The sequence below is a fragment of the Lycorma delicatula genome, chromosome 3, assembly GCF_047948215.1.
Source record: "Lycorma delicatula isolate Av1 chromosome 3, ASM4794821v1, whole genome shotgun sequence".
Lineage (NCBI taxonomy): Eukaryota > Metazoa > Arthropoda > Insecta > Hemiptera > Fulgoridae > Lycorma > Lycorma delicatula.
Genome location: NC_134457.1, coordinates 220,319,758 through 220,347,045, shown reverse-complemented (window position 1 = coordinate 220,347,045; position 27,288 = coordinate 220,319,758). Strand labels below are relative to the sequence as shown.

The following is a 27,288-nucleotide window of genomic DNA, read 5'->3' as shown; positions in this document are numbered from 1 at the left end:
TAACTAAGTAACTGATAAAAAAAATTATACTACAGTATTTGAGTAGACACCAACCTGAAATTCTAAAATTTTTAAGAATCAATCTACGATATTCCATGTATCTTTGATCTGCATATTTTTGAATAAGTCGGTAAATTTAATAGTTTTCTCACATTAATTTCTCACAATTTAATTTTATCACAGGTAATACAATGTATGTATTAAAATATTATTCAATTTTGTATTTATGTTTTATAGTTAACAGCTTGAAAACATTAGAATATAGTACAGGTAAGCAAGAAATACTCACTGCTATAAATTAAAATTGTTATAAAATAAATTTTTAAGTATATTTTAATTACCATTAGTAATTATTTTGGTGGATAAAAATGTAGTAGCTGCCTTCTTAACACCTCAAAAAGTAATATGTTAGCACTCATCAAATTATAAATGTAAAATTACAGTAAAGATAGTTTACAAACAATAAGAATGAAATAATTATTTTGTTGATTTAAAAAATGTTTACTACAAAAAGTATTTTTCTTTTCAGAGTACTGCATGAACACATGAACAAGCTTTCTAAAGTTATAACACCAAGTCACAAAGATTTACGAATTCCAAAGATGTATTATTATGAGTGCCCTTGGCCTTCAGCCCAAGCTGATATAGCAGCAATATCAGCATATAAAACACCACGTGATAAGTTATACTGTGTATTTCATTGTTGTACTACTATCATGAATTTATTGTCATTAGCATCTGATCGCAGTGTTCCTGCAGCTGATGATCTTATACCAGTTTTAGTGTATGTTCTCATCAAGGTAACTGTACTCTTTATTTAATACATCATACATTTATATTAGATTTGTTTATATTTAATATTAACGAATAACTGCTTTATAGAGTAACTGAACAAAACTCACATTAAGAGAAATGTGTATGAAATTGTTTTAACAGTTTTAGATTTGTTCAATGTGTTGAGAATATTAATACTTCTTCATGCAATTAATTACTAATCTGAATGTAGCCAGATTTTAATCAGTTATCATAAATATATAAAGTAGAACTAGATTCTGGAATGTTAAGGTTAGGCAAATTTTCTATAAACAATGAATATTTGTCAAATTAGACAGGGCTGATAACATTTCCATTATTCATAAAAAAGATAAGATTTTCTATATTCACAAAAGGCAGATTTTTTCTAGGTTATATAGGCTGTTACCAGATGGATTCAGAATTATGAAAACATTATACCCTTTTTTAACAATTTAACAAAGGAGTTGATTTACTCTACATACTTCAATATTCAAGGTTTTGGTTTTAATTATAAAAAAAAAGTATTAAAAAAAAAACAGAAAGGTTTAGGTGTCCCACCAAAATACATTAACTGATAAAACTATTATTAACCACAAAATCTGTATGAATGACAAAACTCCACTGCTGTTACCGGAGTCAATGATGACTGCCATTACTGTATGTGGATCCCACTAAAGTTGACTATTGGTATTTTTATTTTTTTAGTGGTTAAGTTGTTAATATTGGATTTAATTAGCACAGTGGTCAATATGTTGGTGAAAAAAACCAAAAAATAAAATATATATATATATTTTTATTCCATAACTATAATAATTATACATAGGGGTTCATAAAAAACATGTGTTGATTTATGCATGGAAATCAAATCATCTCTGGGTTGATTAAAATCAAGTTTAATTATCACATCTCTGTAAAGATATTTTCTTATCTGAAATATATGGAAGTATATTTGTAATACTGGTTATCTAGTTATAACGTTAGTTTTTGTTAATGCTGATTTTGCAACTATGAAATATCATTCGCTGAAAATTTATGAAAAAGTCAGTTGTATGATTAAATATGGAATTAGGATTATAAAAGTTAACTTTTATAATTTGTCAAACACTTCATCTTAAACATAATCTGTATTTATTATTAAAAGGGAAAAATTTAATTAAAAAAAATTACAGTAGGTAGGTCTAGTTGATAACCTGCAAAATAAAGAAATAAAGATAATCTTTTTAATTTTCGGTTGTTGATAAGTAGTGGTATGAGTGTTTATTCAGAACTATGTTTTCTTTCATATTGTAGCAATAATTATTCTTTTTTTTTTTTTTTGTTAGTAGCCAATAATGATTGGTAATATTTGTGAAGAACAGATTGATTCTATTTACAAGGTGAACTGGATAATAATTCCTTTTAACTATTTTGATGACAGTGCCAAAATTAACTTTGAATCTTCACTTTTGAGTTCTATCCTCAAATATTATAGTTTAGTTGGCGTCACGATTTATTTTCTGCTGTTGTTCTAATTAGACATGTTTACTGAATACAGTTCATGTTTACTTACAAACAGTTACTAAAATAATCTAAAAATTAATACTTATTTAGAACAGTTTTCTGATTTGAAGAAACTTTCATAATGTTTTACCCCAAGTTTAATTAATAAAACAAAAGTGTCTTAATTGTTTGTAGTTATTTTAGGTAACAAATTTTACTTTGTTTTAACAATTTATTGAAAGTTTCAAACTTCTGAGAATATAAAGAAAAAAAAACATCCGTCAACTTGTAGGAAATACTTTTCTTTTAACATAATATGAATATATCCTTCTGGTGCTGTATTTTAAGACTAATTTATGGTAATATGAACCATATTTTTCGGTTTGGGGAAAAATATCATTTTAAGGAGGTTAGTGATGCTTTTAAAAATTTATATACGTTTCCAACCTGCATTAATATATTTATTGCAGTTAAGATAAGATTCATATCATGTATATGTATACTTATATTCTTTTTTTTGTATGCCTTTCTTTTTTAATTCATATGAAATCTGAAGAGGGTTGGGTATGTTATAGAAAGAAAATTTGGAGCTTATGCAAAATAACTGTATTTGTAGCTTTGTATAATAACTCCTGACCCTTATAATACATTTCATGTAGCAAAATCCATGTTTCAGTGTTAAGATATTATATTTTGTAGTGCAGTAAAGGGTAACATCTTTACTATCAAACACTTTTAAAGCAAATGTATGCATTTCCTTTGTTGATTTTTAACCCAGTTTGGATATTAATAATACGTGTACTTATTCATCTTTTGCAAGAAAATTATTTTGAGTGAATATATACATGTATGCCCGTGTCTACCAATATTGATACGTAGTAGTACATAAAATTAAGTATAATCTTTATTTACTGTGCTTACAACAAATGTCTTTTTCTACAACAAAATTTTTACATTTTTCTTTTTATAATAATTGAAGACCTCACGCAAAGAAGTCTTACTTAAGTTACATTTGATTCTTTTCTAGAAAACAGTGATTTTTAGTAAAACAATCTAATTGATACTTCCCTGAATCCATAATATTCAAACGTGAATTTCATGGACAAGGACAGTTTTTTCCACAAAATTACTACTAGTTTAACTTGTGAAACCATTCAAATTTAATAGATGTTATTTTAATATTTATAAATCTATTTATTTAATGATGTTATGTAATATTTATAGACTATTGTTATTTTTCCCTTTCAGATATAAAAAGCATAAGTTCTAAGTTTCAAAAAATTGAATTTTGAAAGAATTATTTTAAAAATCATTAATTTCTGTTTTGAAATGAAAGTATGTTTAATCTTAATAATTACACTAAAAATATATTTTATCTTTCATATCTAACATTGAACTCTGTATTAGTTAATAATATTTTTAACTTTTAACAAAGAACTACATAAAATTATCATATAGATCAATAAATAGATAAATATAATTGCATTATATGCAAAGTTGTAGGTGACCCTACAACTTACAGACAAAAATGCAGTGTGTACATTACTGATGTGGCCATGAACGACACAGGTTTACCAACCATAAGGAGAGAAATTTCCCAGCGATCTTTACTTTAGATATCCCTCATATTTTTAAAATTGTAAAAATGTAAGAAAAACAATCAACAAGGTTACACACGCATAAATATTAACTGATTTTTTTTTAATAATTTATAATTTCACATAAATTAATTAAATTTTTACTTTTAAAATAGAACAACTTTCAAGTGGTTGAGAGAAAATATCAACTAAAAGAAATAGTATAATCCATTAAAAAAAATTAAACAATAAATAGAAATGAATTACACTTTGACATATCAGAAATGGTTCTAAATGGAATATTACAAAGTAACCAAAAATGTCTAGTCCCTACCAAAGTCAATAGAAACTGTGATTTCAAGACAAAATTGCAGAATTGTAGGCCTGGAATGGACCACCAGCAGTAGTACCATCTCATCATGCAAATATATATATATATATTTGCATTTAATAATATCCGTTGTTTTTTTAATGCATGCTTGCAATATATGTATTGTGGTATACTTAAGGTAACTTTATTGAAAAAGAGCAAGTAGTGAAGTATATATTTAGTAGTGCATTTATACTAACAGATACATGCACTCTTTTAAATTTAATAGTTGAGGTTTTAGTGATAAAAGTATTAATTTCTATTTAAAATTACGGTAATTTTTTTCTTTAAAAAATGCTACTTGCTCTACTTTGTATATTTATAACTGTAGTTATTTAAATGTATTATGAATTTTCTGTATAACAATTTAACTTTAAGAATAAATAATGTTATACACAAGTATAACATACTGATTAACTAAATTGTTTCTTTTATTGTTAAAAAAAAGTTTAAGTAAAAAACAATGGAAAAGCGAGTTCATAGTTCAGTAAAACTGCGGTTTAATTATTTATTCTAACAGTATTATGTGTCGCCCATTTATTCAGTTAGGGAGAATGGCAGCTGATAAAAGTTTTATAATGTATATTCAGTTATTTTAATTTTAATATTTTATGAACAATTATTTGAGCTTCATTTTTTTATCAATAATTTTTTTTTGACTGATTAATATATCATTATATGATTGAATTTTATTAAAACAGTGGTTATTGGTGAAAAAATTCATAACTTTTTTTTAACAAATTGTGATATTAAAAAGAAAAAATAAAAAATTAAAGAGAGAGTTAGTTCATTGTAGGTGGGCCCAGGGATGTTGTAATAATTAATGATAAAAATTCTGCTATTTTATAAATAAGATGTGTACATCTGTGCATATACACATCTACATATATATGTAGATACATATATATATATATATATATATATATATATATATATATATGTGTGTGTGTATTTTATTAATTAGGGAAGCATGTTTTTCTTAATGTAAAACAATTTTATACTGTTATTCAGGACAGTTTAAGTAAGTTGTATGCTCTTGATATTAATAATTTAATTATCTTTCTAATACATCTTAACAGTTCAGTTGTAGTAAGTCATATTATAAGGTAACTAACTTGTAAGTTTACATTCAGTTATTTATTTAACAACTAAATATATGAAGCTTTTCTTAAATAAGGTTTAGTTTTTTATTGCAGGTATGTTTTTAAAATACTAAGTGTTTTATTATTTTTTCTTTGAAGTTTTTATTTACTTCAAAACAAATCTGCAAAAGTAATTTCTGCTTGTCAGAGATAATTATTTTTATAAAAATTATCCATAGAGTTATCAGTAAGAAATTAGGAGCATTCGTATGAAAATGCATTTCTGTCATCCAAAATATAAGTCTATCAGCTTCGTAAAATCTTAGGTTTGATAACTTAGGCATGTTTTTGTTAACTTATTTAAAATTTACTTTTTTTTATAAACTAGGTGTTAGTCATATAAATAGTATTCAGAGTAACAATGACTATCATTCATTCATTATATATAGTGCATTACTAGTCGTGCAAATGTATGAACAGAAATACATAATTTTTTTCTTCATTTTTGTTCTTGTAAAACATAAACCTTTTTTATTTACATAACCTTCAAGATAATACTATATAACAGCCTGCTAAGAAAATATATAATTCTTTTGGTTTTGCTACTTATTTTTTGTTGTTAAAAGAAGCACCACTGGTAATTGTAAATGACCAAATGTGAAAAATGTAGAAAATGAAATAGAATGGTCTGAATTAATTTTATAGCTGTATTTACTGAATGTTTCTTTATTGCCATGGGCTCAAGTTTTAAGGATAGTTTATGGATTAAGTTTTTATTAAATTTTTTTAATATAATTGTTCTACCAGATCAGGAATTTTTGTTACACAAAAGCAGCAAATGTCACTTCTATTTCAGTCAGGAGTTAAACAGTTACCATTATTTACTCTTAAATTCAGAATAATAATTGTGACAGTTGACAAAGAACATTGTATTAGCTGAATTTTCTTTTTCACCAATCTAAAGTTTTTGGTTTTTTAATTAATTTTTTTTGTGATAAGAGAATTTAATCAGGTTTGAAGGAAAAAGTATTAAAACTTTTCTTGTACTAAAGTTAGTGACGCATCACTCACCATTATTAGATTATAATGATCTTCATCTGTTTGTTTTAATATTAAATCTATGATGAAAAGTCATTGAGACTAATTGTTAAAAGTAAATAGATTTTGTTTTTTGTATAGTAAATGAAGGTTTAAAAGAATATATAGACAGTTAAATAATTGAGTTAAGAATGTGACAAATTATTTGTGGTTATATTTTTGTAGTTAAATTTTTTAATTACTATTTTACAGTCAATGGTGCATTTTAAAAAATTTATGTTGTATTTTTTAAGTTAAATTTGTACATTGTTGTAATCATTGTTTTATTGTGTTATCTTTGTTTAAAGATTTTTTTTGTATGTTGTGATTATTGTTTTTATTTTATTTTTCATTTATTGGTCATAAATGATTTTTAAATTAGTTTTTTACAGTAATATTTGGTTTATAATTAGTGTTGAATATATGTTTGTATATTTTAAATAATTAATGTATTTACTTTTAATTATTCTGTTTCATGAGGCTTTTCTTTTTGTGGCTGCAATGAATATTAATTTAGATCAAAATATTTTTTCTCCATTTTAACCATTTATATTGTTATTTTATTATATCAATAAATTTATTCAAACATGCAATCCTTTTCCAAATAGGATTTTATTTTTGGCAGTGTTAAGTTAAATGACAATTTTTTTTAGTTTAACAAACCCAATAAAAAAGATGCTAACTTGTGATTTTTTTATTTCCACAGGTGTGTTGTATTAGTTTTCTTTCATTTTTTCTAAATGGTTTATTAATGCAATAGGGGTATTTTATCCTTATTTTCACATCTTTTAATCTCAAGCAACATAGGGTTCTAAATGTAAAATCTAACAGAATATTATTTTCAAATTTGTTGAGAGCTATTATATAACTATTATCAAAACAATAATTAATATTAATTCTCTTTTGTAAAAGTTAAAAGTGTCTTACAGATGTATCGATTTGATTATTCTGAAGCTCAGTCTGGTCAAGAATAATTATGATAATAGAACAGTTTTGTTCGTCATATTTTGCTAATAATAATTTTGAAGGAATATGAATTACCATTTTGCTAGTATATAAAAAATTATATCTCATTTATGACCTTTAAATAATGCATTTATTAGTAAAGTTTTTGAAAGAATAATATTTATTTATACAATTAAGTAGTATATACTATTTTAAAGAGCATAATGTTTACATATGTTAATTAATTATTGTTTTTTTTTTGTAGAATTGATAATTTACAATATTCTATTTATTGTGTGTGTGTGTGCGTGTGCATGCGCACATGTGTATGTATGTACAGCAGATTGTCTGGCAATGCTGTTATATAGCAATAAATACTTCATTTTTAAAATATATTTATTCTCTTTATGAAATTATGAAACACTAACATGATATTTACAGTTGGCATTTGTTATTGTTATTTTTTTATGTAATATTTTAAGTGCTTCCAACATTTACAAATATAAAAATTATAATAGCATTCCATGCAATAGGTGTAAATAGAATATTTATTATTATTTTTCATTTATTTGCAAATTGTCTTATCAATAATTGGTAAAGGGATATATTATTAAATTTTTGTTTTTAAAATAAAAGTAATGAAACATGTAAATTTAAGTATAAAACAAATGGATTTATAATGTACAGTAAATATTATGTAATATTAATATAAATATTTTATTTTTTTATGCGTGGATATTGACATTCAATATTGTGTACAGAAATTGTAATTTTATTATTGTGTATTCATATTACGTAATTAAAATGAAAATCTGTCTTTTCAGTAGGAGCAATTCTCGTTTGATTAATGATCTTTGGAGATAAGATTGATATTTTTTTTAAAATTAATTTGTGTCACAAATTTATCTTTAATGAATAATGAAATGTAATAATAGACTAGTAGATTTTATCATAAACTTAGAAAGTTTTATTTCTCTGTATGCATGTGTAAATAAATCTGACATGAAGAAAATTTAAGTTCTGGGTTTTTGGTTAGAAGCATAATTATAACCCACTAATTACTGTTAAAAAAGAAAAATGTTATTAGCATTTGTCTGAATTTTAATAATGCATTATTTAATAATATTATTTCAATATACATATCTTGTGTAAATTTGTGTTAAAAAGCAAGATTTGCTCTAATTAATGAATAATCAGAATATTTATTTATTCTTACATTTAAATTGCTGAGAAAGTACTTCTAAATAATGATATTTCAAGAAATAAGTAAATAGATATGGATAGAAATTATTTGTTAAATTTATATATATCCTATCTAGTAAATATAAATACTGTCAATTTTTCCTGATAGTTCACTGTGCTTTTTTAAATATAATGAAATGTAAAATTAGGTAGTTTATAACATTATATTTTTGCTACATAGGACCTCCAGATGAAAGGCCGAGATGCTACCATTTGTGCTATGAAGGCTGGCATGTGTCATTTAACTAGAAGCAATGTTTCATAGAAACAAGAAGGATTATTATAGGCTGTTATGTAAGATTAGCATAGCCAATGTAGCTGCATAACAATTCTGTAAGATTTCTGAGCAAAAAAGATTGGTGTTTATTAACATATTTTAAAAAAAAGTGGAGGTAGGATTTCCTGCAATATAGATGTATAGATAATTATACACATTGTTGGCACTTCATAGACAGAATGACTATGCTGCTTGAAGTAAAGTCTAGTTAACTATCAGGACTTATATGTATCATATATTCATGAAAAATGTAGCAAATAATTTATTGCATTGTTACATAATATTGTTGTTTTGTTAAATACATAATATAGTAAATTAAATTACAGATCCTTCTTATTAAAAATAAACTCATTCAGTTTGTTTATTAATATTTAAAATTATTTAATGCGCCATACAAGTAATTGTGTATTATTTATTATGAAATAAACTGATAAAAAAATAATTATAATAATACAATTAGATGTATAGCTTTAAAAATTATATTTTTTTAAATAAAATTAAAAAAGTTAATAGAAAAAGGGAAACAAATATTTTTTTGTGCCTTGTAATTAATGAAATAATAAAAAATTATCTCTTGTATGAAAGTATTTTTTAATTAACATTATAATTCTCAATTAAAACAAATTTTATTTTTAAAAAACTGATTGTGCTTAATGTATATTATAAAAACTCAAAAGATATTTAATATTTTATTAAAAAGTCATTTGATATTAATTCTTTGAAAATTATTAATGTTTATTCTATTATTTGCTATATTATTTTAATAAAAAAAAAGAATTATTAAAGATTTAGATGGTAGTAATTGCTTGAAAATATGATATCTTGTATTGTAGGTACATTTAACTTGTTGAAATGTAAGATAAATTTGCAATCATCAATTCTCTCTCTTTCTCTATGTATATAGTCGAAGTAAGCTTTTTTTTTTGTTTACAGGTATGGCAGATTCATCATTAATAATGTGTAGATATATATAGTAGTAAATTTTATATGCAGTTTTATATAAAACTGTAATAGCTACAGCTTAATTGAATTTTGTATAATTTTCACATAAACCATCATAATTAATTTTTTTTTAAATTATGTATTGATAAATGTTCTGTTTGACTGAAATGGAACTGATTTGGAAATTGATTTGAGATGGAACAGAAATGAAACTATTTGACTTCATTCGTTTACAATATATTGATGCAGCAGAACAACTCCATAGTCAAAACTTATTATAGCATTTAGTCAAGGCCCTCTTTATTTCCCTTTTTGATGTCATGTCTTTATCTGGCCTTCTTCATGCTTATTTGTTATTAATGGTTGTACTTATCTTTTAATTCTTATTTATTACCTGTTTTCAGTAAATTGAAGTTCTTGAGAAGGACATCTGCTTTATTGTTAATCTGTTCATTGTTTAAAGTGAATTAATTTCATTAACATATTAATTGGGATATATTCTTTTATTAATTAATTATCTGTGTTGATAATTTAGAATTTTGTTTTTTATTTTAAAGAAGCTTAACTTTTATAGCCTTAACTTTATAACCAATTTTATATTTACTAAAGAACTGTTTAATTGGGTAAATTTACTCACAGTGTTAATTTCTTTTTTATATGTAGGTTTCTTTAATGGTAATTTATTATGTAGTCTCTATCTATCATCTATCTAAAAGTTTTTTTTAAAAATATTCAGGATAATTTCTTTTTATTGTTAGGTCTGAAATTTCATCTGAAAAGATGAAATTATTAATTTTTTAAAGCTATCAATAAAAGAAATAATCTAGATTTTGAATTTCAAAACTCTTTTTTTTTCATCGTATATTTAATGTTATGGTAAAATTTGTTCATTTCTTACACAATTATTTTTCAGTATTTATTTTTTTGATAACAAATTTAATTAAAAGTGGATGTACTTTTCAAGTACTATACTGAATTGAAAATTTACAGAAAATAAGTAAACTTAAAAGATAAGTACAACCATTAATAACAAACAAAAATAAAAAAGTGTACAATAAGTTTTGATAATGGGTTTCAAATACTTCTACAATAAATGAATGAAGAAGCTAAGAAAAGTAAAAAGCAGCACCCAATAAACTGTACCTCATGTTCACTTAATAAAAAAAAAACAAAAAAACACTCTTTCTTATTTATTTTTATTTCCTATAAAAAATATTGTTTTACCTTTTATTATAATAATTAAATTGTATAATTAAATAACATATTTACAAAACTTTATGTACATTATCTATACAAAATATTATTTAATACATATCAACAGTTTTTGCTGCAATTGGTGGCAGTATGTCCATCTTAATATTGTACTGTTGATCTAGTCCCAGGTATGTCTCTGACATAATGTATAGTGTAAGTACATGACGGCCTAAAACAAAAAGAAATTGTCATTACTCAGTTTATATACAAAAAAAATTTTATTTACCTATATCAAAAATGTCAATTACAAGTACTTTCATTTTAATGCTTCAAGGTTATCGCATTAGTATGTGTCTCAAATAAGAATATCCTAATTTTTTGAGATTATGGCATTTATTTAAATGTTGTTCACTATCTAATTGTGTTTAATGCAAGTTAACGATTCTACTGAGAGTTTTACAGTTAGATGAATAAATATTCAATGATATCGATTACTGAAATGAGCTGGATCCAATTAAACATACAGCCTACAATTCAACAAATGATTATAATAACCAATGTAGATGTAAACAGGATTTTCAGAAAATATATATGAACAACCACATAAAACTGCCAAAAGTGAAAATTAAAGAAACATTCACAACAAAATATGGTGACACATTCTCGTCCATATCTTTTTATTTATGACGACATATATTTATCAGTATCATGAACCGACAAGCAAAAATGCAAATGCTTTTCAATTTATTACAGACTGGAGATTTGTAAGCTGAGGTTACATCACTAAATTATTTGATAAAACCAAAATTTAAAATATCTTTCATCCCCTGTAACATAAATTACAATGAAATGAGAAAAAAAAAGTAAAATACCTGTTGCTGCTGGAGTTGTAAATAGAAGCTGTTGTGTAACAGGCATTACTCTTTTCAATGCAAGCAATTCTTGAGTTTCAATACTGCCAAGTACTAGGAACCAACCAGGTTCTACTGCTTTAGAAAATTTAGGTGCATGTCCTTTTCTCTCTCTAGAAATAATTTCAATAGATATACAAGTTTAGAAAAAATAAATAACTAGCTTTGTTTTAAATATGATATGCTTAATAAAATAAGCGCTGTAATAAATTATTATAAACCTGAATGTACATATAGTGAAAAACTGGCAAGTTTTGTGTTGAAAGATACATTTTTTATGCAGCAGACATTATCAGTTTACATATAATTAATCTACAAAATTAATGAATCTTTACCATGAATTGATTAACAATTAATTAGTAATTATTCATTCACATTTTTAAAGAAAGGTTTCTAATATAAATAATTATCACTACGGATAATTTTGTTTTCAACAGCAAGTTGCGTGTGGCTGAATAGAATATATCACACAGTAATTTTAATTACTGCAGCAATATTCTGTCATTACCAAAACAAACAACTTAATTAAAAAGGTATATGTACAGGACTAATCATCACAGTATACGATGATATTGGGGGATGATTGTATAATGTCATGATTTAACCTCAAACTTCTATTAATAAGATCATTTTATCTTATCTAGTGGTCATTGGTAACCAGATAATCATGAACTCGCTTCACAATAATGTTTAGATGGTTTCAATATTTTATGCACTTTGAATTTTTAAACTAACCAAAAACAGCAGCACTTTTTTCATACTACATATTCCTGCACAGTTAACAGAGATGGCACAGGGTTAGACTTGTCTCCTCAAGTATGAGGAAACAATACTAATAAAGGAAAAAAAAATTGCAACAATTGACAATACTGTAATAACAGTATGTATGTCAAAACTCTTAAAATCAACTTGTACTGCTTTAAGTTTTAGATATGGAAAAGTGTCTTTTCTGTATAGTTATAATTACAGACAACTGAATTAGGTAAACATTATTAATGTGGACTCTCTTAGTAACTCGCTAGTTTTATTAATTAGTATAGAGGTAAATCTTTAAATGCTTGTGGAAAATTTATTTTACCTAGTTTGATTTAACCTAATCATTTTAATGCAAAGTGTATATTCTTGATCAGCATGAAGAACAGTAGGAGGTCCTATATCATTTCTGCTAATTTTTCTGTCTTTATCTTCTTCTTCACCTTCCCAACAGCCACGAACAAAAAAACTCTAATTTTAGATCAGGTAGTTCTCTTATCACTTTATATATCTAAAAACAAAACAAAAGAATTGATGTAATATATATAAGAGATATAGTAATAAATTAAAATGTAATGATGCATATAAAAAAATGTGTGATGTCTTACATTTTAGGCGAAAATCAAAAAAACGATTATAGAATTTCTTTAAGATAGAATATTTTCAATTGAATTAATTAAAAACATTGTACATAGAAATCCTAAATCTCAAATATTTTAAAAATATGTGGGCTTATTCAATTCAAATCAATAACGTTAGAAAAAAGTTTTTTCTTCGCTGAAATAGTTTAATATCTTTTTCTTAGATATTATAATAATGCAGTAAAAACTGAGAAAATACAGAAATTAAAAGTATAGGATGGTTTAAAAATAAAACAAAATTGGGTAGTTTACAAACAAATATATATTTTTCTTAAGTCAATACTTATGACCCATATTCCTCTACACCAATATATTGTATTTTTTATAATCAAAAATCAATTTGAACAACCCAAGTACAGAATTATAAATCAAATGAAGTGACTTTTTTTTTCTTTATTCCAATAGCACTTTCACACGATCCTGCATCAAACTAGATTTTTAGAACACATTAGAAATTATAAAAACGGTAAACTGGGTTTATGTAATGTTACCTTATTGATAAAAAATATTCTGTATCTGATATTCAGAAAATCAAGAAATTTAATTTAAATAATATAATTAATAAAATTATAATTAATAATAATATAATTGACTATATTATAATTTGAATAGAATATCTTTCTTAAATGAATAAATAATTACATACTGGAAAAAATTATTAAAAAAAAGCATCAAAAGTATAATTTTTACATAACCAGGAAGACTATAGAATTGTTGGCATTAGAGAGTTAACAATTATTTCATTATCTATCAACTGCATATTCTCTTATCACATTCAAGTAATAAAAAGTATAGTTGATGATTTTACATTTGGTTTGAATAATGTGTGGTAGGTATAGTCTTTTGTTTAACGCTCTCGTTTTTGTTTAATACAGAGCATTAAACAAAAACAAGATTATACTGAGAGTGCTCTAATTCTTACCACACTGTACACAGTCAACTTTTAATTTTTGTACAATTAGGGTTTTCTATAGAATTTTTTAATTTTTATACATTTGACCACATTTTTAGAATTACATGTGTACTGCCAATTATTTAGAAATTACAAGATTTTTCTAAGTATTTATCTTTCATCTGTGTGAAAAACACATGAGCAGATGTCAGTATGCCTTTGCCACAATTATAATTTGTTATTATACTTATATTACAGATCTAGTGATCCGTAGTTAACATGTACAACAAATCTATTTATCAAATTTACAAGAAATAGCAGTAACATTAAAAATACAATAGTATCTTATCAAAACTACATTTAACATAATTAGTTCTAATTATGTTTTTGTCACAAACATTAAAGAATAAAATAAGCAGAATCATTTAAGTGGCTCAGAAAATAAAATTAATATTATTTACCAGAACAACAGCAATTCCCTGATTATCAAACTGTGGTCGACCAGCATGGCCCATCATTTGCAATATATCAGTAATGGGCATGTCCACATATCTTTTGACTTTACCATCATAATATTCAGTCCCTTTAACAACGACAAGATGTGCTGGAAAATTAACACCCCAAGCTAATGTAGCAGTTGCAATTAATACCTGTGAAAAATTAGTTATGAGCATGTAAACTTTACATAGCAAGATGATGCTATACAGAACAATACATTATATAACTGTAACAAAAGTATAAATAAAATTAGCACTAGTTTATAAGTGCGGCATAACAGTAGACTTCAATTTAAAAGAAAATAAAGATGTAATTTCCTATGCCCAGACTAAAGTTATTATTGAAGTTTATACTATATTATCTATCATATTCATCAAAAAATTACAATTATTTCATTATCTATCAACTTCACAATCGCTTAACATACTCAGATAAAAAAAAAATTGCAGTTTCTATGATGATTTTACATTTCGTTCGAATAATGTAAGGTACGTAATGTCTAGTTTTTGTTTAATGCTCTAGATTCTTACTAAGGCTTCGTACCATACAGTACAACAATCAACTTTTAATTTTTGTATAATTAGTGTTTTCTACATAATTTTTTAATATTTATAGATTTGACCACATTCTGATTTGTATAAGTATTTGCCTTTCATCTGAATGAAAAAACTGAATGAACTTGAACTGAATGAAAACTTTCATCTGGATGAAGTTATGAGGAGAAATGGAATATTCCACAGAAGATAAGTAAAAGGAGCAGAGAAGAAAAGGAATATTCCGTGGAAGACAAGGAAAAAGAGTGGTACAGCAGGGATAGATGATGATAAGGATGATTCTTGTTTATAACGTAGACCCAAGAGCCTAGAGTTGATTGAATAAGTTATGTTCATATATAAATACATTAATGGACAAAATGATTCCGGAACCGATTTAAACTTTCTCCATACTTAAAATCTCAATTAAAAAAATCGGTTTGCGCCTCCACGTTGGTTTGTCTGGATAACCAGTTAGAAACGTGGAGATTTCTACTGGTGAACTAAATCGGAATCACCTCTCTGGATCACATCCAGAGTTGTAACTCGGGAATTTATTCCCACCCAAGGCTGACTTGCCTTTGAAAGTCAAATATGGAAGGTCTTTTAAGAAAAAATCCACCGTCTGGTAAATACCAGAGAAGGCTGCACTCGGATCCGGTGGGCAGCTGCTTAAAAGATAACAATGAATCGGAGCGTTTGGAAACACCCAAAAACAACACAACTTCAAAATTGAGGATAAGACACAAGCAAATAAACTACATTGCCACTCACAACATTAATTCTCTAACTCAACCCGGCAAACTAAAAACTCTAACAGACATAATGGACAAACAAAATATCCTAATCGCAGGACTTCAAGAAATGAGAAACACCGATCGAGAGCCGTTTGAATCTCAGGGTTACAGAATTTACAAAGGAATCCCCGGGAAACGTGTGATGAAGAATTGCCCACAGTTCGGAACAGGATTTGCAATCAATCTTAAAATAATTGACTCGGTCGTAGAATTTAAGTCTTACTCCCCCAGGATTTCAACCTTAACCCTAAAATCAGCCAATAAATTCTACACCATAATAAATGTCCATGCTCCCACCAATGACAAAAACAATCTTAAAAAAGATAGAGAAGAGATGGACAAATTCTGGGAACTTCTTGACCAAACTGCAAACAACATAAATAAGACCCACACGAAGATTTTAATAGGGGACTTTAATGCCCAACTTGGTAAAGAACGAAGATATCGTGATATTATCGGAAAATGGCCTGCCCAAAAGAAAACTAACAAGAACGGCCAAAGACTTGTCGAATTTTGCAGAAACCATAATATGATCTCAAAATCCACCTATTTTATGAGAAAACCAAACAAATTGAAGACTTGGAAACACCCAGATTGGAAAAAAGGAGAATGGCAACTGGATCATATTTGCATGGACCGGAATTATCACAAGGAGATTTATAATGTAAAAGTCTTGAGAGGAACAGATACTGGATCGGACCATTACTTAATTAAAGTTAAAATAAAATTCACCTCGCATAAAAACAAAAAATCCCAACCTAAAAACCAAAGAGCTTATGATCCACATAAATTAATAAACAATGCCATCTTTGAAGAAACAACAAAAAAAATCAAATTAACTAATAATTTAAAAGAACTGACATCCCAACTGAAAGAAATAGCTGAAGAACTAGCCCCTATAAACCCAAGAAAAAAACACCAATGGTGGAATGAAGAATGTGACAAAGCAGTCAAAGACCGACACCGGGCTTGGATCAACCACCAAACCCAGAAAACTGAAGAATCTAACCATGAATTCACCAAACAAAGGAAAATAACTCAGAAAATTATAAGAGGAACCAAACGACAAGCCCAAAAAAACTTGATTCAGCAAATAGAAGAAAGTTCCAAGAAAACTAATTTCCGAGACTATTATAAAATTTTTGGTCAGGCTCTTCAAAGATATGAACCACCCACCCTTATATTGAGAGGAAAAAAAGGAAATATGGCCCACACCAATAAAGAAAATGCTGAAATTTTGGCAGAAACCTTCAATAGACTCCTCAACTGTGACGACCCCCCAGAGCTTTTTGAGATTGACACTGAAACTCCAGTTAAAACTTCACCAGTAAATATCAACCCGCCAACAATTCAAGAAGTTCTCGCAGCCTTAAATGAAATAAAAAACTACAAAGCAAGCAGAGAAGACCAGCTTTTCGCAGAACTCTGGAAACACTCATCAGTTTATTCAGTCAAAACTTCCCTACATCTATGCCTCGTGAAAATATGGAACGAAGAAAAACTTCCAGAACAGTGGACCACAGCCCTCATCCATCCATTACATAAAAAAGGGGATAAAACTAATCCTGAAAACTACAGAGGCATATCTCTCCTGGATTGCACATACAAAATCCTGTCGAGAATCATATACAACCGATGCAAAGACCAACTTGAACTGGAACTTGGGGAATACCAAGGGGGATTTAGGCCATGGAGAGGTTGCCCGGAGCAAATAATATCCCTAAAACTTATGATGGATTTATATAAAAGATGGAAAAAACAACTAATAATCACCTTCGTCGACTTTAAAAGGGCCTATGATTGTATACACCGACCATCCATGCTGAATATTCTGAGAAACCTGGGCCTTCACCCTAAACTCGTAAACATGATAAAATTAACTTTAACCAATACCCAATCCAGAGTGAAATTCAGAGGTGAACTCTCTCAACCCTTCTACATAAAAACTGGATTGAGGCAAGGAGACGGCCTCTCACCACTCCTTTTTAACTGCGCCATTGAATTTGTCATGAGAAAATGGTATGAAATAAATCCCAAAAATATAAAAATGGGTACTAAGAAAAACTCCATCACACTAAATTGCCTAGGATTTGCAGATGACCTCGCTCTTTTAGCAAATAATATTCAAGAAGCCAAAACACAAATCATGAGCCTTCAAAACCTAGCACAAAAGATAGGGCTTCATATCTCTTTCGAAAAAACTGAACTGATGGCCATAGATCCTCTGGTAATAGAGCGCATTACGGTAAACAATCAGAAAATTAAAATAGTAAAACAATTTAAATATCTAGGGGAAATAATAACTTATAATTTAAATGAAAAAGTGACATGGCAAAACAGGACAAATAAAATGATTAAATCCCAAAAATTAACTTGGTCAACATATAACAAAAAATGCCTTTCTGCTAAAACAAAACTTAAACATTATAAAACTGTAGTACAGCCAGAAGTCACCTACGGAAGCGAGACTCTTTTCAAAATCACTCAGAAAAACCGAATTGAAAAAATTCTGAAAATAGAGAGGAGAATTGTCAGAACGTGTATCAATAAAAAACACCAAAAAGAAGGCCGATGGTGGATTGTGCCAAATGAGGTGGTGTATCGAGAAATAGAGCCTGTTACTGATACTATGCGGAAAAAAAGAATCTCTTTCTTCGGTCATCTCATAAGGACACCGCAAACAAGACTGTCAAGAAATATCATTGAAAAGCTCTGGTTCCAAAAGCTAGAAGTAGGATGGATCAAAGAAATTAGAGAAGATATGAAAGAATTGGGAATTTCCCTTACTGACCTACAGAATAAAACTGGAAAAATTACAAAGCTAAAAGATAAAAGCATTAGATTTAAACAAAAGACAGACAAACGACAAAATACAACGAAGAGGGTGTTTACGGATGAAGAAAAGAAAGCAAGATCTGAACGGATGAAGAAATACTGGGCAGCTCGAAAGCGTAAAATAACACGCTTTTCTCAGAAAAGATCCAACTAAAATTGACTTAAGTGGTACCATGTTGGCCGTAAAAGCATAATAATAATAATAATAAGAAGAAATACATTAATCCTATATATAAATTTAAGTCTGTAAAACATAAAATTATACTTATACTAGAATAAACATACCTATAATGGATTTACTTAACCTAATGTTAACAGGTCTCACTATATAACATTACTAATATAAACAAAATATCATTTTCAAGTAAAATCAAAATGATTGATAGTGTTTGAGAAGAGGGCACTCCCTCAAGAGAAATTAAAGGTGAGGTATGGAGGATAGAAAGGAAGAGAGATGATATGAAGACCAAAATATTACCGCTAAAATCAGAACTTGCATTTACACTAAACTGGGCACATCATAAAAAGAGAAATTTCCAGAGATTAAAGATCTATGGAGAGGAAGAATCTCAGGATATTCAGAGCACAAAAGGACATAGCTGCAGAAGATGGTTAAAAGACAAATTGCCTAACAAGTCCAAGAAAAATCCTAGTGTGCTTAGTTTCTCTGCTACAGTAGTAAATAAATACAATTAATATCAACCAAAAATGGTCAATGTCAACCATAGTTAATAAACTGAATTAATTAATAACCTGAATCTTTTGATTAACAAATAATTCTTCAACAGTTCTTCTATCTCTTTCTTGTAACCCAGCGTGATGCATACCAATACCAAATGCTAATGTCAGTTTCAGATTTGGATCTTTAACAGATCCAACAATTTGTTCCATTTCCTGAAAATAAGAATAATAATAATACAAAAAGATTTGCTATTACAAATTTAAGAAATGACAAACAAAGTATTATAATGATAGTACTGGTGACTTAAGAAAAATTATATCTGTAGAAAGATAATGTTCTTTAAAAGAAATTAAACTTGCATTTTAATAAGTTAAAATATTAAAAATTAACACAATTTAAGCTGATGTTACTGACGGCAGTATTTTTCCAGTAAGGCAGATAAGATATTTAGAATATAATTGAAAGATAAATTGGAATTCCACCTGTTCATTAGTAAATCAGTGTTTGAGTGCATTAAAATGTCGTATGTTTTCATGAACATATAATTTAAAACCAAAAATAAATACAAAAAATACCCCATCTTAGCACACTTAAACATTACATAACAAATAAATATACCAAATACAAAATCCCTACTGAAAATATTCATGTTATATCTTTTTATAATTTCTGTTTAATTTTCAATTAATATTTTTTTACATTACTATTTATTCTTTTTAGTGGATTTGAATCCAAGACTGTTAAGAGATGCCACCATTTAATCACAGATGTTGATCATTTTTCATTTCATTAAGACTGTCATTCATACAAAAAGTTCACATAAAAATTGAGTTTCATGGTCATTCATTCATTCATGAAATTGTTTTGCTATAATTAAATTAGGAAATAATACTTTAAAAATTAATGTAATTACATAAATGTATTCGCAATTTATTTCTTTATACTTCATTAAAATGTGCTTATATATTTTCCAGAGCCATGTTTTGAGTTTCATGTTTATGATACGTGATTACATGATTACAATTTTTTTGAAAAAATATATATCAGGGGTGAGTGAAATGTAAGGCACTGTCGCTCATAACTCACAAATGGAGAGACAGATAAATGAAACAAATATAGCATAAAAGTGCATTTTACTTGCTACAAAAACTTACATTTGTTTTTCCACTTAATCACAATTTACAGATATACATACCGACCTCCACAATGTATCAGTTTTCTTATTCAGTCAATAAAGAATGCTGGTGGTCCTTCCTTCATTCATGATCTCACTATGTCTTTCAGTTCATCATCCATGGCAAAATTAATACCTTTAATAGCCTCTTTAACCACAGAAAGAAGATCGCAGAGTGCCAAATCACATGGTATAGAGGGTGTAGAATAAATTCAAATTTCAACTTCACAATAACCTTGGTGGTTGCATGCAATATGTATGGCTGAGCATTATCATGTTCCAGAATTATCAGCACCATGGATTGTTGAACATGACACACACACACTTCTTCTAAGGTATTTTGACTCTATGAGTCACACAGAATTTAGTCTACCCAGTTTTCACAAGAAAATATTAATATTTTAACACAGATTAATAATTATTAAATTTTTAGGTATATTTGTGACAGTTGATGAGACTTGGGTTCATCATTACACTCCCAAGACAAAACAGCAGTAAAAAAAAATGGGTTAGAAAAGGTCAACCTGCTCCAAAAAAAGCGAAAATGACTTTTTTCATGAAAAAGTTATGGCAACTGTTTTTTTGGATTTTTTGGGAACTTTCATTGATTATCTAAAGATGAGTAAAACAATAAGTGGCGAATAATATTATGCAAACCAATTGCAGCATCTCAACGATGAAATATCCAGATCACACTTGTCATTATAATGGCAAGAATCAACGAATTATGGTTCAAATTCCTCCAACACCCTTTATATTCACCTGATCTGTCTTCCAGTGATTAACACCTGATTCCTAACTTTAAAAAATGGCTTAGAAGGAAGAGATTTTCAACTAATATGTAATATTTTTCCAAAATATCTAGATTTTTATTATTATTACTTTTTATATCTCCTTTCTTAATTTCCAATATTTCTAAATTAGTATTAATATCTGAAATAGAATGTTTATTATTAATGAGGTGATCAGCAACATTAGAGAAACCCAACTTTTTATTTTTATAATGCCTAAAATGTTTAAAAAAATCTGGCTTTAAAAGATCTATTGGTTTTACCTACGTAAATATTCTTGCAATCATTACACTTTATCTTATAAACCCCACATAAATTGTATAAATTATATGAATCAGTATTATTATTATTATTGCTTTTTAAGTAATTTATTATGTGGTTGTTTGTTTTATATGCAGGTTTAAATTTATTATTATGGTAAACCTTAGTTATATTTTCAACAACGCTATCTGTGTATGAATATTTTAAGTAAACATTTTCAACCTTCTGTGAGTTATTTATTGGTTTTTAAAGTTATTGTACTATTAAGTTTTGACATTTGTTTTTTTTTATATATTATCAATTAACAAATCACTGTATCTATTAAGAATTGTAATATGTTTTGTTTTATAGTATTTATTTCCATGTTTAATTTATTTTTATTATTTTGTGTATAATGGATTGCTCTATTAATCATATTTGTATGTATGTTAATTTTGTGAGCCCAAGGCTGATCTGATCTTCTATGAACTGTGAATTTATCGGCTATAGGTTTCCTGTATACTGAAGTTACAGTTTAATTATTATTAATTTCAATACTAACATCTAGAAAATTTTAAATTGTTATATATGAATTAAGCTTATTTATAATTATGAAGTGTTCATTATATATAACCGTATTAAACACAAAACATCAACATGAAGAGTCCATAATAAAACATTACGTGTATGAATAATGCCATAAACTAATTTATTCTCAAAATCTTGTAAGTAAATTTCAGACATGATAGCTGACAAAGGAAATACCATAGGCAAGGTATTTTCCTGTGCAAAACACTTATCATTAAATCTGTCGGTAAGTAATTTTGTTGGCATATATTCCTTATAATAGCGATGATGTTATCAATAAATTTAAGTCTTCATGATTATTTATTAGTTTATTTTTTATTATATGAATTGTTTTTTCAATAGGTATGTTAGGATACTTAATTTGATCATAACTTACCATCCTAGTATTTTTTTCCCGAATGAGACCTTTGATTGATTTTACATCTGCTCCATCTTATATTATTTTCAAAATAATAGATAACATTCTTAGGATAAAAATGAATTTACATTATCATTATAATATAAAACATGGGTATGAACAGAAGGAAATTATAATTCAAGAGTTTTGTTTTAATTAGACTTCCAAATGTATTTTAAAATTAGTGGTAATTTTTTTAACAAATATATGATCAAAACGTTACAAATCATGCATATACATTGTGGGTAATGAAATTTCCTTTACTGGAAAAATAAATGATTTTATCATTTTCTGAAAAATAAAACTGGCACCTTTTGAAAGCTAGAAAGGAAGACCCCCCAAACAATTTTATATTTTTTTAAAGCATTTTACATATAAGTCATTCGTTCATTCATGCACATAATTAGAAAACTTCCATCTTTTCATTCACAGGACTTTAATTTATATAAAAGGAGTCCATATCTATTTTTAGTGCTTGAGCTACCTAATTTATCTTGTAACTTTAAAAACATTATATTTTTAAAATATAAGATAAGATAATTAATGGTATACAAAACTGTATGTTCTATTTCCCCTCACAAACATGTCATTTTTAATCAAAATTACCAAATAAAAAAAAGTTAAACTGTATTTAGAGATATAAAATTACCTGTTCATTTGTATGTAACCACTGTTTTGGTTCTTCACCAGCAAGGAATGCAATTAGATCTAGGACTGTTAATCGTGTTTGACGACGAGACGACACAAATATTAAAACTGGCTGTGCAGGAGAATGCTGCCGTATTGCCTGAAAAGTAGGTCTATTCATAGTTGCCATACGCGGACAATAATGTTTACCGGGAAATAAAGATATATGAACTTCAAGTGGTACTGGACGAACAGATGGTCTGAAGTTATATAATCCCATCTACAAACAAAATAAAACATACACACACAATCTTCATACTAACTAAATAAACATCAATGTACACTAAAATAGATTTTAGCTTTATGGTATTACATGTAATATTTTGAAATCCAAAACAGAAAACAAAAAAAGGAAAAGAAAAATTAAACTAGATGGAAAGTCTGGTGAAGTAGAGTTCTGGACTACAATAATTAGTTAATTTAAAAATTAAATAGCATCTACTGTTTGATTAAAAGATATAATGGCATATACGGAACAAAAAACATTTACTTAAAGTTAGTTTCTGCAATAAATGTTAAATTTAAAGGAGCTTTACAAAACAAAGAATAAAAGCTATTTAATAAAATAATTATAAAGTCTCATGTCTCCTGTGTGGAAAAATATTTACACCAGTTGTTATGTACAAAAAAGATTAAGGGAAGAAAATAGCCGTTACTCTTTAAAAATTCACAAATATTCACTTAAAACTTTAACAAAACATTTACTAGTAAAGATTAATAACTTTTTTTACTGCTTATCTACTTTTTTCTTTTTGCTCATGGGCAGTTACTTCAAATTAACATTCACTAACAAAATAAATAGTTTTCTTCAAAAAAAAAAAAGCACTTAAAAATAATAAAGTAATTTTTACTCGTTTTCTCTACTTTTCTAAAAAGTTTCTGAATTGAAACTTCAGACTGTTTGTACTTTGAATTCTTAGTTTTAAATATTCTCAATTTTAAAAGTGTAAATGTTTCAACATTTACATCAAGCTAAACACAATCCAAATACTATTTTTTTAAACCTTTTGTTTATAAAATTGTATTAGGTATACTTAATTAAGTCGTAAAAAATTTCAAGGAGCTACAAAACAAGCCAAATCACCAAAAATCAATTTAGTATTGTTGGCCCAGCTGTATGTTCCCCCTTTACTTCAACTGCAGATTACATTTATTATACATATAATGGTTTTTTTTCCTTTCTCACTTTTGTCATACATTCTGTCCACTTCAACTTTCTCTTCTTAATTCTATTATTTTAGGGTAGTCATAGAGCTTTTTTTAATTCCCTGTTCATTCACAATCTCTATAAGCTGGTAATATCTTCTTTTATTACAAGTTTATATGCTTTGAAAAGACTTGATTTTCATATATGATTATTCCCATCATCTCACTCATTCAATTCTCTCTTTCTCTCTCCCCCTTCAGACTCTTATTAGAATCGAACAGCCACATTGACCAACACTGAAAGTACTATATTCCTATGTATTGAGGTTTTTAGTTCTGCTGATAACTTTTTTCAAATACCCTTTTAGGGGGTACAATAAATCAACTTTGGTTATGCTTCTTTTGCACCCACACTTCTTTCATCCTTAAAAAGAGTTGTTCATTCTCTTCTTGTGTCCACTTCCTTCCACTGGTAGATTTTCCTGATAACCTGGTTTCTGAATTACCTCTCTAAAAAGAGTCCTGTCATTTATTGTGTCTGTTGATTCTAGTGTTTTTCTTGCCTTTTTCTATTTCCTGAAACCATTTGGGTTTGGATTTGTAACTTCTTAGCAAATCAAAACATCATTTAGTTATTTTGTTAACACCCATCCTACATATATGTCTATAGAATTGTAATCTTTTCCACATCTGTCAGTTTAATATATAGTTTAAAATATAGTTAAAATAAAATATAGTTCTCTATAAGGTCATAATTTGAATTCAAATTCCCTGTTACTTTTAGGTCCTAGTATTCTACTCAAAACTCTCCTTTAAATCTTTTCTAATTGTTCAAGATCTATAGTTCCAATTAGTTTAAGTGTTTCTACCGCATTAAGTATTTTGGGTCTAACCACTGTTTGACAATGTCTCAGTTTTATATTCCATGACAGAAATTTGTTATGTGTTTCTTGTAATGTAAATGCTCTTTCCATTTTTTGTGTTCTAGTTTCTATCGCTTTTTTGTGGCATTTGATATCCGTTCTCAAAGATATTTAATGCAATCCATTTTGTGTTTTATTATTTATCTTAACGTATTGAAGTGCATACCTGATGTTTGTCATAAACTGTGTTTTTCAAATGATATTTGAACGACCTTGCCTGCTTGTTTTTTTAATTCTGTGATTTGTTCTTGTGCATTTTCAAGTGAGTCTGTAATTAATGCCATGTCATCTGCGAAAATTAGACAATCCACCTTGATCTTATTTAAAGTTGTTATTGTTTATAAACTTTCTACATTCTCTAACCCACAATTGAAAAGGAGGGGATAAACCATCTCCTTGAGTTACACCTTATGTTATTTCAAAATTTTCTGAGAGTTTCCCCATAAATTTAACTTTAGCATTATGTTTTGCAAGACAAACCACAAGGAAATAGTTGCCATTAATATCCCACTCATCACCACAGAAGAGCTCATGGTGGCCAGTTATAATATCAAGCGCAGTAAGAGCCCTGGCCTGGATGGCATGGTTTGGAGGTGGTCAAGCTTGTTGTAAAACTTGCTCTGTGGTGCAAGGTTGACACATTCAATTATGCCATCACCCAGGAATGGTTTCCAGACTCCTGGAAGTCTGCCCAGCATGTGATCCTCAGGAAGAAGGGGAGGCAAGCCAGCAAACCAGCATCCTTTAGATTGATCTGCTTGCTCAATTTACCTGAGTAAACTTTTTGAGGGTGCAGGTCGACTGTAGATGCCATACGTAGTCATGACCAACGGCCAGTAGGCCAGATTGAGCTCAAGACATACATGTTTGATTCCGGTGATGAACCTTTTTGATGTAACAGGTTACATCAACAGTTTATTCATGGGACACAATATTCCAGGCTATGAAGAGTTATGGCATTAGTCTATACCAAGAAGGGTAACCCAGTGCTACCTTTCAAAAAATTGGCGACGGGTAATTTCCACTGGGGGGGAGAGATATGGATCAGGATAAGTTGTAATGTTCCACAGGGTTCAGTGTTGAGCCCAACACTATGTAATATAACATATGACAAGGTCCTGTCCCTCGCACTTCCCATTGGGGCAGTCTTTACTGGGTTTGCCAATGACTTGACACTTGTGTTAACAGCAAAGTTGGAACGGGCAGTGATGGACACTGGAAACAAGGCAACAAACATTATTGTTTCATGCTTGCAGGAGATCAGCCTTCAGCTTTTGCCAGAGAAGACCCAAGTGGTTGTAGTCTTGGGTAGGCATAAGCTGACCCTAATTTTGTTAAGGGTCGGTACCATGATAGTCCACCCTACCCAGGCAATGAAATACCATGGGGTATGGATAAACAAAAATGCTACATTCCAGAGGCATATGTTGGTCAAAGCTGAAAAAACACCTGTTGTGTTCAGTTAGACAACAGCCAACATCAGGGCCCTCACACATCAAAGTGGAAGGTCTTGTCTCAGGTGATACTCTTGAAATTACTCAATGGAGCCCCAGTCTGGTCCATTGCTGCAGAGGGGGAGAGCCCATGCAATCTTAGTCAGATGTGCAATCTTTATCCCTTCCCTTTCAGGTATACTATGGGTAAACAGCATCTCAGGTGATGTCGCCAGCATAGTGAGAATTGCATCCCCGGATTTCCTCGTTTGGAAGAGAGGAGATGTACAGGGGAGTGAATAAGGTGGATGCAGAGGGCAGCAGAAATGGGATCAGTTGACAAAAGGCAGATGGACTCCAGTAAAGGCTGTACTCAAGTTAGTTTAA

At 28.1% G+C, this 27,288-nt stretch overlaps 2 pseudogenes; both read right to left on the bottom strand.

The window, feature by feature from the left end:
• Nucleotides 1–27,288, bottom strand: part of LOC142321316 (activating signal cointegrator 1 complex subunit 3-like) — a 104,326-nt pseudogene that overhangs the window by 26,083 nt on the left and 50,955 nt on the right.
• LOC142320781 (activating signal cointegrator 1 complex subunit 3-like) lies at nucleotides 10,972–14,602 on the bottom strand (annotated as a pseudogene).